The sequence below is a fragment of the Myxine glutinosa genome, chromosome 1, assembly GCF_964187855.1.
Source record: "Myxine glutinosa chromosome 1, kmMyxGlut1.1, whole genome shotgun sequence".
NCBI lineage: Eukaryota > Metazoa > Chordata > Myxini > Myxiniformes > Myxinidae > Myxine > Myxine glutinosa.
The window spans coordinates 196,369,910-196,385,809 of NC_136261.1; the positions used below are offsets into that span (position 1 = coordinate 196,369,910).

The following is a 15,900-nucleotide window of genomic DNA, read 5'->3' on the forward strand; positions in this document are numbered from 1 at the left end:
TTCGTGAGAGGCCGCTGGTAAGGTGTGCAACAGGTACAGAGTGTGAAGGAGGAGGTGTGCGAGGATGTCCGACTATGGGGTGTGTGAGGAAAAAGTGCGTGCCAAGGAGTGAGTGTGCTGTCGAGAGTGAGTTGGTCGTAGCGCGTGTGCGGGGGGGGGGGGGGGGGCACATGGAAGCGCGTGATGGGGAGTGTTACAGGGGATGTAACGAAAGAGTGCACACCTGTGGTGAGTGTTACGGAGGGTGTAACGGGAGAGTGTGCGCAAGAGGATGCGCGAAAAAGGTGTGTAACAGAGGAGTGCATGATTACAGAGTGCGCTGTTGAGAGTAAGGGTGAATGCGTGACCGAGTGTGGTGGTGAAAGTAGTGAGAGTGACATGGAGCACGAGTTGGTTGTAGCAGGTGAGAGAGGATGCACACCTGGAATGGAAGGATGCACACCTGGAATGAAAGGATGCACACCTGGAATGGTCAAGCGCATGTGGGAATGCAGGCTTGAGTTGGTAGTGGAGCACATGATTGGGTGTGCGGAGGAGAGCACACCCGTGGTTGTCACAGAGGATGTGACTGAGGAGTGGGTGCGAAGAGGTGTGTTGGTGAGGTGTGCGAACGACGAGTGTGTGCCAAGGTGTGCGGTGATCAGGTGTGTAGCGAAGTCGGTGAGCGGAATGAGTGTACCTGGGTGTTGTGTAAGAGAAGGTGCAATGACGGAGTGTATGGAGACACTTGGATGTGCGAATAAGGAACGGAACGCGTGGTGTGAGCATGCAAGTGAAGCATCGACGTTAAACGGAGCAGCGGTTAGATCGACTTGTAGCCGAAGCGAGCCCTCGGTTCGTGCCGGGCTTTGTGTGCAGCGGGAACCAGCGGGGATCGTAACCACGGCGGTTTCGAAAGAACCGCCGTGCGCGATCCATGCCGGGCCTCGCTCTGAACGGTCGCGTCCATACTCCGCTAAGCGGAGCGGGCGGCCCAGTTCGAGGACACCTAGGAAGGGTCGACACGGCGACCCCTTGTGGTTGCAGCGCTCCAGCCAGCCGAGATTGGGGCATCGGACGGTTCCGTGCCGAGATGGTGCGTGGAATCTCGGCCCGAGTAAGCCTCCTTCCCTGCACCGCATGCCAGACGGACCCAACCGCCGGCAACGAACCACCCGCATTCATTGTTCGGCTTCGCAAAGCCGGGCTTTGAGAATGTAACGACGCACCGAGGCTCCAGTGAAAGGACGTGCGGTAGGGATAGGGAATTTGTGATTGGCAAATTTTTTGATTGGCAAATGATTGGTAGAATGATTGGCAGTGATTGGCAAATTTTGATTGGTTGGAATTTGATGGCAAAATTGATAGTGGGACATGCCCAATGTGGTGGGATGGCAACTCTGCCATCCCTCACGAACGGGGCATATGAGCAATAGTTATGGGGTTTATGGCAGTGTAAGCTCGCCGAGGGAGGGTTTGGATAATGTATAGGGACCTAGAGATTGACCATAGGTAACTGGAGATTTAAGTAGCGACATTATACAGGTAGTGGGGACATAGAGAGGTTAGAATGGTTGTTAATGACGTGGGATGTGCTTCGTTTAAAGGGAAGACGGGGAGCACCAAGTTAGAGGGAAACCAGGTAGATCAGATGATGCCGTGTGTTTGAGAATCGAAAGTGTATTCGGAAGTGTATTGTGAAAAGAGTGAGGTGATTGTGAGTTGTATTGAGCGTGGAAGTGTATGGAGCAGTGCATGAGGAACAATTGTGGTTGTGCATTGTATTGAATGATTGAAGAAGCCTGGGAGGAAGGAGGGTGCAGGTGGCACCAGGTGTGATTGCACAGGTGTGCAAATGAACGGGTGTGTGAAATACATGGAGTATGGAATACATGGAGTATGGAATGGATGGTGTGGAGGGAGTATGGTGGAAACTGTGGAGTGGAGTGGATGGTGCGAAGGTGTGAATGGGAGAAAAGTGGACCCCTATCACGAATACCCGGGGAGGGTAGTTTAAGAGTTAGATAGAGGGTATAGGTAAATTGTGGTTGGATATTGGCATCTGTGGTGCGTGTGGAAGAATGGTGTTTGGATGGGTGCATTAGTGACGTGGAAATGGCTGGGCGTGTGTCCTATTAGTGTGTGTAGTTAAATGGGCACTCCACCACTGTGAGGATGTCGGCCAGGTGAGGCCGTAGGTGGGCTCTGGGAGCTGGTAGAGTTGTTGTGGATGGGGCCCGAGGATCCAAAGGACGGACCCGGGTAGCCCAGTGCCAGAGAGGGCACCGAGTGGGGAGAGCGCCAGAGGGCCTTCCCCAGTTACATAGGTTAGGGTAAGGAGCAGGTAAGCTCGGAGGCAACTGCAGTGGTGGAGGTGTGCAGGTGGGTAGACCTGCTGGGAGAGCCACACGACCCAGTCCTGAAATTGTGCAAAGGCACAGGGAGTTGAATCGGGGGAGTGAGACCCCAAATTGATGAAGCACCACAGTTTGGTCAATGGAAATTTGGTTCTTAAAACCGCATAGAGTAAGATGGCCAATGGATTGGCAGGGAAAGACCCCGGTAGTGTAAAGTGTATTAAAGTCATTTAGAAGATAGTTAGGATTGAAATCTCCTCGCACCATCTACATCCACTCACCTGAGGTGACGCAACTCCACACCGTGCCATGGTTTGTTATTTTATTATTTTCTGTGCAAATGTTTGGAATGTGAGACGCATCATGACGGGGGTGTGACATTGTACTGATGTTCCATCTCTCCCTCCTTATGAGGATTGATGATGAATTGGTGATGGCAAATTTAGACAATGGGATTGTGACGAATTTGGTATAGGGGAAATATAGGGAGGACGTGACAGTAGTGACGAATTGGTAATGTGTAGATTTTTTGTGTACATATGGGGTAAGGGCAAGGGTAAAGTAGGTAACAGGGTGGGTGACATAAGGTAGGGACGAGCTTTTCTCCGCTCAGTCTCCAGACGCACCTCATTCTGCATTGCCTTGTTTGATGTGTACCCTTGCGCCCTTACCCCTCACTCACCTGTCTTCTCTGTCTTCCTTCCCCGACCCATGGATCGTGCTCTCTGGGCACTGAGGGGAGCATGCGTGGGGCCGTGTCGGTGTGCCCGAACCCCCGCAACCAGCTGCCTGCATCGATGCACCACTTATGGACCACATGTCTGTGGCTGAGCACCACTCATGGACCCCACGGGTTGGGGCATGGCCCCTCTGCTGGAACCGGCCACGATGGCCCAAGATCTTGCTTGCGGACCCGGTGAGGTGGCACCAAGCCCACAGGTGAACCACCCATAGTCGGCCCCTGTGGGCCATAAATAAAAAACGGACACGTTTTGCGCATTTTTCATTTTTTTATATCCACCAAATAGGCCGCAACCAGGAAGATGAAGTTGACAACATCAGGAAGAACAACGGCCAGCAGAGGGAGCCAAAGAACAAGACCACCAACAGGGGTTTTTTAAAATTTTAATGGAACTATGGTGACTGTGCACTCTGGTGCTTTATGGTGCTTTGGTGTATTGGTGCTCTTTATTGGTGCTGGTGCGTCGATGCAGTGCATGCTGTCTCCTCCCCTCCTACAGGATTTTCTTTTTGTTTCCGCCAAAGGAAATCGCAGGTCCTGGGTTGCAGTGTAAATACAATTTGCGTCACTTGTAAATAATGCTCCCCACCATTCATGTTTAGTTTGAGAATTAATTCCGCAATTCGGTTACCTGTGGGCGTGAATCTGTTAGGTAGGGTGCAATGCAGCAGAGGGACATACTTACTTGTGTTTTAAAACTGTCGCACTCAGGGTCAGGTTAATTGTAGAGGGAACTACACCTACGTGTCACACTAAGTTAAAGTTTTGTCGGCCCGAGGCGTGCCGTGCGGAATGAGGGTGCTGTGTTACGGATTTTACAACCTTCACTTTGTAAATTTAGTATTAAATTTCCTATGTACATTTCCCCTTTAATTGGCTGTTAATTGAAATGAGTGCACCGTAGCTAGTCCATATACAAGCACGCAGGCCACCATAGAACCTCTCTATAGTTATTTCTTATTCTATGTTAGTATAAGGCTCTGTTTCCCATTAGTTGACTGCATTGCACCAGATGAAATAAGATAGATCCCCTTGCAATTGCCCAAAACCTCCATTTCCAACTGCATCATTGCCATTCGCATTGCCAACTACATTTGCCGCCATTATGGCGAGGTCATCTCGGAGAAGAAGGTGGGAGGAGTAAACCAAGCGCCAGGAACAAGGCGTGGCTTTGCCAATGCCTCATCAAGAGAGCGGGATCGGTGAGCCCTCGCGACCAATCCAGGCCGAGGCGAGCTCACCGATGGGCGTTTCTAAAAGGCCGGCAGCTTGATCGCCACGCGCCTTATATAAAAGGAAGTTCGGAGGGACTGCGGAAGGAGATGACCGAAGCAGATGACCGAGGAAGCCCCACCAGCGGATGACCGAGGAAGCCCCACGAGCAGATGAGTAAGGAGTCCACCGCAGCGGAATCCACCGCAGCTTTGAGACCACCGCAGTTTTGACCACCGCAGCTTTGAGCTTTGACGGCAGTTGCGGCCGTGAAGCAACGCCGCCGTGCGAACACGCTTGAGGAGGGTCGGCGGCTGCTCACCTCGAGCCGCGCGATCACACCAACCGGACCCGCATCCTTCCCGCCTGTGATCCCACCTCCTCGTCAGTCCATCCATCCACCCCCTGCCATTCATTCCTGCTTCATTCCCCGTGTAAGTCTGATTGTCGTCCGTCCTTCGTGTTGTCCCTGGGAATAAGTAAGACTGTATAGGTAAGTTAATAATTGCACTGTGTCTTCTTCTCCTTCTGTCTTTATTTTCGTTTCTTTCCTCCTCCTTGGTTCCTTTGATTGTGTAAATAGTAATTGGTTAATAAATCCCTGTTCTTCCTACCTTGCCTTCTTTCCTTCACATCGGTTCGTCTTTGTGATTTCCCCATTGAACACCTGTGGCACGATTTGGCCAACGTTTAGGATCGGGTGTAGTATTGCTAATGGTTCGAGCCGCGGCTGCTAATCCACTCGGCAAATAACATCTTGTCCGCGGTCTCGAACGAGGTTGCTCACCTGCCTCTCTGGAGGGAGCTGGGCAGCTTCAGGACTCACGTAGATCAGTCACAGACAAGGGGATTAATTCCCCCTTGATAAGGGGAAAAGGGGCCGACGGTGAGATCCGCAACAATATATATATACTGTATGTATATATATATATATATATACATATATATATATATATATATATATATATATATGTATATATATATATATATATATATATATATATATATATATATATATATATATATATATATATATATATATATATATATATATATATATATATATATATATATACAGACTTGGCATTTAATATGGAATTATTTTTTTTTCTTGACTTGGGTTTATTTTCTTAACTCAGTATATCAATCTGGTGAGTTTCTTTTACACTTTGGTGATTTATTTGTTAAAAGAACCATGTCACTGATTGTCTGTCGCAGCAAAAAGTCAACAACAGGATTATATCACGGGTGGCGTGGCAAAATGTACGGACAGGTGCATTTGATGATTGGCTTCACAGTCGGGTATACAAGGGTTGTTGCGTTCTGTATTAGTGGAAAACAACTGCTGCACGTCTCCAAAAGTTATTGCCGCTTCCTCTGGAGATGGTCCGTCAACTCGACAATGCTGTTTGTCATGGAGTGGTAGCTTTACGAAATTACGGCATGAAACAGCGTGCTATTGCTTGGCAGTATGGCATCACTCAAGGTCAGGTGTTAAAGATCCTGAAACGAAATGCTCAGAGGGGTGTCCCTACTCCAATACCGAGGCCAGGACGTCCCCGCAGAACCACAATGAGGGATGATCGCCAGCTGCACCGGTTAGTCCGCAATGGCCGTACCAAGTCAGCTAATCGGCTTAGGGCTGAGTGGCAGCAACTGACAAATGTGCCTGTATCCAGAAGGCTAGTCAACCAACGACTGGTTCAAGCAGGCTATCGTGCCAGGCGTCCCCTGAGAAAGCCCCGCCTGACCAGACAACACCGCCAGCGCCGATTGCAGTGGGCCAGAGAGCACCGTCAATGGCAACCAGTACACTGGAATCACGTGATCTTCAGTAACGAGTCTAGATTTCTGGTCTATCGTCAAGATGGCCGCGTCCGAGTGCGCAGACAAGTTCATGAAGCCTAAAACAAAGATTGTATAGTGCCAAGAGTCCAAGCTGGAGGTGGTGGGGTGACCGTTTGGGCTGCTTTTCATGCAGGGGGCAAAACTGACCTGGTTGTTCTGAATGGAAACCTGAACCAGTTCAAGTACAGGGCCATTCTGGAAGAAACATTGCTTCCATTTGCTCGTGCAGCCTTCAGAGGAAACTTTGTCTTCCAAGATGACAATGCACGGCCTCATCGCGCTCGCACGATCCAACACTTTCTTGCTGACTGTGGTATAGAGCATATGGAGTGGCCTGCCATGTCCCCGGATATGAATCCGATAGAGAACTTGTGGGCAGATTTAACGCGTCAAATCGACCACTTGGACCAGCAGCCGACCTCTGTGCGTGCATTGCAGCAGGCTATTGTCACTGCATGGCAAGCGATTCCTGTCCAAACCTTGGCAAATCTCATGAACAGCATGCCTCAACGTGTACGTGCTCTCCTGAATGCTCGTGGGGGTTACACGAAGTACTGAACTGTAATTTTACTGTCCGTAATACCAGTCGTAATTTAACTTTTGTTTTTGTTAAAAAAAATTTTGGCTAATGTGCAAAATAAAGAGATACTTCTGGAAAACGTACAGAAGTTTAACACAGTACTGTCCATGAATTGAGTTCGATATCAGTTTACATCACTTTCAAGGATCAATTTAATTTTTTCGAAATGTCAAATGTGGTTTTTGTTTCTTTTAAAGGTCACATTAACAAAATCTATAATAATTTCAACATAATTCCAATGAACTTTTAGTTCTAAGACATCTTGAAAAGTAAGTTCACCCCCACAAAAAAAATATTCCATATTAAATGCCAAGTCTGTATATATATACATACATACATATATGCATACTTACATGATCATCACCTCTAACTTCATATTACCGGTTACATGGATAGTATTCATGGATACATGGATAGTTACATGGATTTCTCTTTCCTCCCGTGTGGTTAACGCGTTATCAGTTGAACCACCTGCTGACCGAGTAAAGGCTGTCGTGCTCCGTCTTGTTCCTCAAACCGAGACTGCCTCGACTGACGACAGTTTCATAAGTTCTTCTCTGTTTTCGTTCCTCTTGTCCAATGCTATAATCGTTTAAGCGAGTGCGACAAAAGCATCCTTGACTTCGGTTACAAAGCAGTTCCGACTTCTTTAACGGATCGGTTCGTCTTGCGAACTTTCTGGAGTTGTGGGAATTTCCACGCAGCTCAAAGGTGCCTCGATCTACACTTGTGGAGCTAATTTACACAGCAGACCTCCACCGGTGAGCCATTTCTTTAGCCCCCACCTGGGTGGCAGCCATATCGGGGGCCTGTACTTGTGGGTCTTGTCTGTCTGTCCTTTAGGAGCCGCTACTCAAAAATGACCGGACGTATTTCTTTCATATTCACAACGTGTATGCAATAATGTTTGCGAATGACGCAAGTCAAATGATTTTGGGATCGGAGCCAATTTGGATTTTTTGCAATTTCGAAAATAATTACAGGGGAGAATAGCACAAGACTGTGTATGATTTAGGGAACCTTTAAAAATATATATATATATACACTTTAACATCTCCCCTACTGACACAAATTTGAATTATTTATTTACACATTACCATCTCCAATACAAACACACAACGCTACTGAACTACCACCTGGATTTTAAAAAAATATTCACGAGCATCTCCGCTACCGACAGACAACTTTGCATTATTTATTTATGTATACTTTACTATCTCCACCACCATGTTTAATTACTAATTACCTCCGCCACCAAAGGTGGATGGAGGTTATGTTTTTACCCCTGTCTGTTTGTCTGTTTGTCTGTTCGTTTGATTGTGAACAGAATATCTCAAAAGGTTGTGGACGGATTCCGACGATATTTGGCAGCGATGTAGCGTATGTGACACGGACGAAATGATTAGATTTTGGTGACGATTCGGATCCGGATCGTATAATTTTTTAAGTGATTCTTCACCATGGGGAGATAGGGCCAAAAACGATACATAGCAGGACAACTCAAAAAGTTATAGATGGATTTGGACGAAACCTGTTTGACAGGTTGTGTGTGTGACATGGAACAATCGATTCAATTTTGATGAAGATCCGGATCCGGCTAGTAGAATTTTAAAGTGATTCTTCACCATTGAGTGATAGGGCCAACCAGGTGGAGGTATGTATGCTCTCTACTGAGTGCCGTTCTAGTTTATATATACTTTACTATCTCCACCACCACGTTTAATTATTTATTTATATATACTTTACTATCTCCAGTAACACAATTAATTAATTTTTTTATTGTACACTATATTTATTGTATATTGTATGTATTATATAAATTTTATTGTACACTGTAGCATCTCTACCACTGACACAACTTTGAATTATTTATTTATTTATACCACTATCTCCACCACTTTACTATCTCAATTATTTATTTATTTAATTGCCTTTTAGCATTACACTACCTATTGGTGGTGGATAAAGAAAAGGAAACACCTGTGTAAATGAGAGACACCAAGGAGCTGCTTCCAAAATAAGTGTCTGTTAATTAAGCAAATACCATCCCAGCATGCTCAGGGTCATGTATAAAAATGTTGCACAGCCTTGGTCGCCTATGATTATGGCTAGCATGGCTGCAAGAGGAGCCCAATGCCCCCATCCACAGAGCACGTGTAGTCGCCTAATGGTTTCATTAGCATGGCACTTATGCTACCCATATGTCATGGCCTTCTCAATCACCAGATCGACGCCTGGGACAGTGTTTTCCACCACAATCAAACAGGTGTGAGTTATTTGACTTTCTCGTGGAAGATGTCGCTTCCCTCCTGCAGAATTCCAGATGGTTGTGGACCCTTTGCCACGGTGCATACAGGTCGTACTGGCCACAAGTGGTGGCCCAACGCCCCATTCAGTGATTTACACTGGTGCTTCCATTTTTTTGTCCACTACCTGTATATTTCACCATGAAAAGTAAATAAATATATACAGTATATACATATATATGTATATACATGGATACGTATATATGTGTACATATACATAAACATACACATATACATAAACATATACATAAACATACACATAAACATATACATAAACATATACATAAACATATACATAAACATATACAGACTTGGCATTTAATATGGAATATTTTTTTTTTTCTTGACTTGGGTTTACTTTCTTAACTCAGTATATCAATCTGGTGAGTTTCTTTTACACTTTGGTGATTTATTTGTTAAAAGAACCATGTCACTGATTGTCTGTCGCAGCAAGAAGTCAACAACAGGATTATATCACAGGTGGCGTGGCAAAATGTACGGACAGGTGCATTTGATTATTGGCTTCACAGTCGGGTATACAAGGGTTGTTGCGTTCTGTATTAGTGGAAAACAACTGCTGCACGTCTCCAAAAGTTATTGCCGCTTCCTCTGGAGATGGTCCGTCAACTCGACAATGCTGTTTATCATGGAGTGGTGGCTTTACGAAATTACGGCATGAAACAGCGTACTATTGCTCGGCAGTATGGCATCACTCAAGGTCAGGTGTCAGAGATCCTGAAACGAAATGCTCAGATGGGTGTCCCTACTCCAATACCGAGGCCAGGACGTCCCCGCAGAACCACAAGGAGGGATGATCGCCAGCTGCACCGGTTAGTCTGCAATGGCCGTACCAAGTCAGCTAATCGGCTTAGGGCTGAGTGGCAGCAACTGACAAATGTGCCTGTATCCAGAAGGCTAGTCAACCAACGACTGGTTCAAGCAGGCTATCGTGCCAGGTGTCCCCAGAGAAAGCCACACCTGACCAGACAACACCGCCAGCGCCGATTGCAGTGGACCAGAGAGCACCGTCAATGGCAGCCAGGACACTGGAATCACGTGATCTTCAGTGACGAGTCTAGATTTCTGGTCTATCGTCAAGATGGCCTCGCCCGTGTGCGCAGACAAGTGCATGAAGCCTACAACAAAGATTGTATAGTGCCAAGAGTCCAAGCTGGAGGTGGTGGGGTGACTGTTTGGGCTGCTTTTCATGCAGGGGGCAAACCTGAACTGGTTGTTTTGAATGGAAACCTGAACCAGTTCAAGTACAGGGCCATTCTGGAAGAAGCATTGCTTCCATTTGCTCGTGCAGCCTTTCGAGGAAACTTTGTCTTCCAAGATGACAATGCACGGCCTCATCGTGCTCGCATGATCCAACACTTTCTTGCTGACTGTGGTGTAGAACATATGGAGTGGCCTGCCATGTCCCCGGATATGAATCCGATAGAGAACTTGTGGGCAGAATTAACGCGTCAAATCGACCAATTGGACTAGCAGCCCACCTCTGTGCATGAATTGCAGCAGCCTATTGTCACTGCATGGCAAGCGGGTCCTGTCCAAACCTTGGCAAATCTCGTGAACAGCATGCCTCAACGTGTACGTGCTCTCCTGAATGCTCGTGGGGGTTACACGAAGTACTGAACTGTAATTTTACTGTCCGTAATCCCAGTCATAATTTAAGTTTTGTTTTTGTTGAAAATTTTTTTGGCTAATGTGCCAAATAAAGAGATACTTCTGGAAAACGTACAGAAGTTTAACACAGTATTGTCCATGAATTGAGTTCGATATCAGTTTACATCACTTTCAAGGATCAATTTATTTGTTTCGAAATGTCAAATGTGGTTTTTGTTTCTTTTAAAGGTCACATTAACAAAATCTAGAATAATTTCAACATAATTCCAATGAACTTTTGGTTCTAAGTCATCTTGAAAAGTAAGTTCACCCCCACAAAAAAAAAATTCCATATTAAATGCCAAGTCTGTATATATATATACATATACAGCACAGGGGGACCATGAGGGAAAGACAGCACAGGGGGACCACGAGGGAAAGACATATATACATATACATATACATAAACATATACATAAACATATACATAAACATAAACATAAACATATACATAAACATATACATAAACATATACATAAACATATACATAAACATATATATATATACATATACACTACCGGTCAAAAGTTTTAGAACACCTCAATTTTTCCAGTTTTTATTGAAATTTAAGCAATTCAAGTCCAGTGAATAACCTGGTAAGCAGTACAAAGGTAAGCAGTAAACTGCCTGTGGTTAAAAAAAAGAGTTTAGGTCAGCAAAAACAGGAAAATAATGTAAATTGCAGTTATATTGTAACAAGAGAAAAATGACCACAGTGTGGTCACCAGCTGCAACGTGTAGAATCATGAGGATATCCGTTGCAATATGCACTACCAAATTCGACCAGTCATTAAATTATACGCATGCACAAGCGTCTTTTTGTCTTTCAGTTCTGGGCTAGTCCTTTGTTTTGCGACGCAACATGCTTCATCAACTAATTACATATAATTTATGGACGTGAATGTTATTTCTGTTAATGTTAATTCATTAATGTTAATTCATTAATGTTAATTCTGGGTGGCAGGAAGTAGTATATTGCTATCATAATGGCGAGAAAAATGCAATTAACAAAGGAAGACAGACAGACTATTATAACCCTTAAAAGTGTTGGTCTTTCCTTTAGAGAAATTGCAAAGAAAGCCAAGGTGTCAGTGAGTACAGTTTCCTACCCCATCAAAAGGCACTTGGAAACTGGAGGAAACTCTGACAGGAAGAGGTCTGGCAGACCCAAAGCCACACAGAATCAGAAGACACGTTTATGAGAGTCAACAGCTTGCGTGATAGGTGGCTCACAGGACAACAGCTTCAAGCACAGCTTAACACTGGTCGTAGTAAGCAAGTCTCAGTTTCAACTGTGAAGAGAAGACTTCGAGCTGCAGGTTTGACAGGTCGAGTGGCAGTAAGAAAGCCATTGCTAAGATGGCAAAATAAGAAAAAGAGGCTTGCCTGGGCCATGAAGCAATGCCAGTGGACTACTGAAGACTGGAATAAGGTCTTATGGACCGATGAATCAAAATTTGAAATATTTGGTTCGTCACACAGGGTTTTTGTACGCCGTCGAGTAGGCGAAAGGATGGTTCCTCAGTGTGTGACACCAACTGTCAAACATGGAGGAGGAAGCGTGATGGTCTGGGGCTATATTACTGGATCCAGAGTCGGCGACTTGCACAGAGTGACCGGCACCCTGAACCAAAAGGGCTACCACAGCATTTTGCAGCGCCATGCAATACCCTCTGGTATATGCCGAGTTGGTCAGGGGTTCATCCCACAGCAAGGTAATGACCCTAAACACAACTCCAGGCTATGTCAAAGCTACCTTCGAGGAAAAGAACAAGACGGAAGGCTTCAAATCATGGAATAGTCAGCACAGTCTCCAGACTTAAACCCCATTGAGCTGGTTTGGGATGAACTGGACAGAAGGGTGAAAGCAAAGCAACCTACAAGTGCAACACATTTGTGCGAACTTCTGCAACCGTGTTGGGAAGAACTTCCCGAACAATATTTCATTTCCATTGCAGAAAGAATGCCACAAGTGTTTTTCTTTTTTTTTTTCTTTTTTTGAATACTGAATCGAGGCTCGTGAAAGAGCTGACAACCACGAGGGAAAGACAGCACAGGGGGACCGCGAGGGAAAGACAGCACAGGGGGACCACGAGAGAAAGACAGTACAGGGGGACCGCAAGGGAAAGACAGCACAGGGGGACCACGAGAGAAAGACAGTACAGGGGGACCACGACGGAAAGACAGCACAGGGGGACCACGAGGGAAAGACAGCACAGGGGGACCACGAGGAAAAGACAGCACATGGGGACCACGAGGGAAAGACAGCACAGGGGGACCGCAAGGGAAAGACAGCACAGGGGGACCGCGAGGGAAAGACAGCACAGGGGGACCACGAGAGGAAGACAGTACAGGGGGACCGCGAGGGAAAGACAGCACAGGGGGACCACGAGAGAAAGACAGTACAGGTGGACCACGACGGAAAGACAGCACAGGGGGACCACGAGGGAAAGACAGTACAGGGGGACCACGAGGGAAAGACAGCACAGGGGGACCACGATGGACAGACAGCACAGGGGGACCACGAGGGAAAGACAGCACAGGGGGACCACGAGGGAAAGACAGCACAGGGGGACCATGAGGGAAAAACAGTACAGGGGGACCGCGAGGGAAATACAGCACAGGGGGACCACGAGAGAACGACAGTACAGGGGGACTATGAGGGAAAGACAGTACAGGGGGACCGCGAGGGAAATACAGCACAGGGGGACCACGAGGGAAAGACAGTACAGGGGGACCACGAGGGAAAGACAGCACAGGGGGACCACGACGGAAAGACAGTACAGGGGGACCACGAGGGAAAGACAGTACAGGGGGACCACGATGGAAAGACAGCACAGGGGGACCATGAGGGAAAGACAGCACAGGGGGACCATGAGGGAAAGACAGCACAGGGGGACCACGAGGGAAAGACAGCACAGGGGGACCGCGAGGGAAAGACAGCACAGGGGGACCGTGAGGGAAAGACAGCACAGGGGGACCGCGAGGGAAAGACAGCACAGGGGGACCACGAGAGAAAGACAGTACAGGGGGACCGCGAGGGAAAGACAGCACAGCGGGACCACGAGAGAAAGACAGTACAGGGGGACCACGACGGAAAGACAGTACAGGGGGCCATGAGGGAAAGACAGCACAGGGGGACCACGACGGAAAGACAGCACAGGGGGACCACGAGGGAAAGACAGCACAGGGGGACCACGAGGGAAAGACCGTACAGGGGGACCACAAGGGAAAGACAGTACAGGGGGACCACGAGGGAAAGACAGCACAGGGGGACCACGACGGAAAGACAGTACAGGGGGACCACGAGGGAAAGACAGCACAGGGGGACCGTGAGGGAAAGACAGTACAGGGGGACCGCGAGGGAAAGACAGCACAGGGGGACCGCGAGGGAAAGACAGTACAGGTGGACCGCGAGGGAAAGACAGCACAGGGGGACCACGAGGGAAAGACAGCACAGGGGGACCGTGAGGGAAAGACAGCAAAGGGGGGCCGCGAGGGAAAGACAGCACAGGGGGACCACGAGGGAAAGACAGCACAGGGGGACCACGACGGAAAGACAGCACAGGGGGACCACGAGGGAAAGACAGCACTGGGGGACCACGAGGGAAAGACAGCACAGGGGGACCGCGAGGGAAAGACAGCACAGGGGGACCACGAGAGAAAGACAGTACAGGGGGACCGTGACGGAAAGACAGCACAGGGGGACCATGAGAGAAAGACAGTACAGGGGGACCGTGAGGGAAAGACAGCACAGGGGGACCACGAGAGAAAGACAGTACAGGGGGACCACGACGGAAAGACAGCACAGGGGGACCACGAGGGAAAGACAGTACAGGGGGACCACGAGGGAAAGACAGCACAGGGGGACCACGACGGAAAGACAGTACAGGGGGACCACGAGGGAAAGACAGCACAGGGGGACCACGAGGGAAAGACAGTACAGGGGGACCATGAGGGAAAGACAGTACAGCGGGACCGCGAGGGAAATACAGCACAGGGGGACCACGAGAGAAAGACAGCACAGGGGGACCACGAGGGAAAGACAGTACAGGGGGACCATGAGGGAAAGACAGCACAGGGGGACCACGACGGAAAGACAGTACAGGGGGACCATGAGGGAAAGACAGTATAGGGGGACCGCGAGGGAAAGACAGCACAGGGGGACCACGAGAGAAAGACAGTACAGGGGGACCACGACGGAAAGACAGTACAGGGGGACCACGAGGGAAAGACAGCACAGGGGGACCACGACGGACAGAGAGCACAGGGGGACCACGAGAGAAAGACAGTACAGGGGGACCGCGAGGGAAAGACAGCACAGGGGGACCACGAGAGAAAGACAATACAGGGGGACCACGATGCAAAGACAGCACAGGGGGACCATGAGGGAAAGACAGTACAGGGGGAACACGAGGGAAAGACAGCACAGGGGGACCACGACGGACAGACAGCACAGGGGGACCACGAGGCAAAGACAGCACAGGGGGACAATGAGGGAAAGACAGTACAGGGGGACCACGAGGGAAAGACAGTACAGGGGGACTGTGAGGGAAATACAGCACAGGGGGACCACGAGAGAAAGACAGCACAGTGGGACCACGGGGGAAAGACAGTACAGGGGGACCACGAGGGAAAGACAGCACAGGGGGACCACGACGGAAAGACAGTACAGGGGGACCACGACGGAAAGACAGCACAGGGGGACCACGAGGGAAAGACAGCACAGGGGGACCACGAGGGAAAGACAGCACAGGGGGACCACGAGGGAAAGACAGCACAGGGGGACCGCAAGGGAAAGACAGCACAGGGGGACCGCGAGGGAAAGACAGCACAGGGGGACCACGAGAGAAAGACTGTACAGGGGGACTGCGAGGGAAAGACAGCACAGGGGGACCACGAGAGAAAGACAGTGCAGTGGGACCACGATGGAAAGACAGCACAGGCGGACCACGAGGGAAAGACAGTACAGTGGGACCACGAGGGAAAGACAGCACAGGGGGACCACGACGGAAAGACAGCACAGGGGGACCACGAGGGAAAGACAGCACAGGGGGACCATGCGGGAAAGACAGTACAGGGGGACCACGAGGGAAAGACAGTACAGGGGGACCACGAGGGAAAGACAGTACAGGGGGACCGCGAGGGAAATAGAGCACGGGGGGACCACGAGAGAAAGACAGCACAGGGGGACCATGAGGGAAAGAC

General features: G+C 48.5%; 1 protein-coding gene across 1 annotated transcript in view; it reads left to right on the top strand.

Annotated features, from left to right (window-relative positions):
• The first annotated feature begins 7,238 nt into the window (after nucleotides 1-7,238).
• Nucleotides 7,239-15,900, top strand: part of LOC137432791 (uncharacterized) — a 40,820-nt gene continuing 32,158 nt past the window's right edge. The window contains exon 1 of the mRNA XM_068124999.2: nucleotides 7,239-7,479. The gene's annotated coding sequence lies outside the window, so the exon portion shown is untranslated. The remainder of the gene's footprint in view (nucleotides 7,480-15,900) is intronic.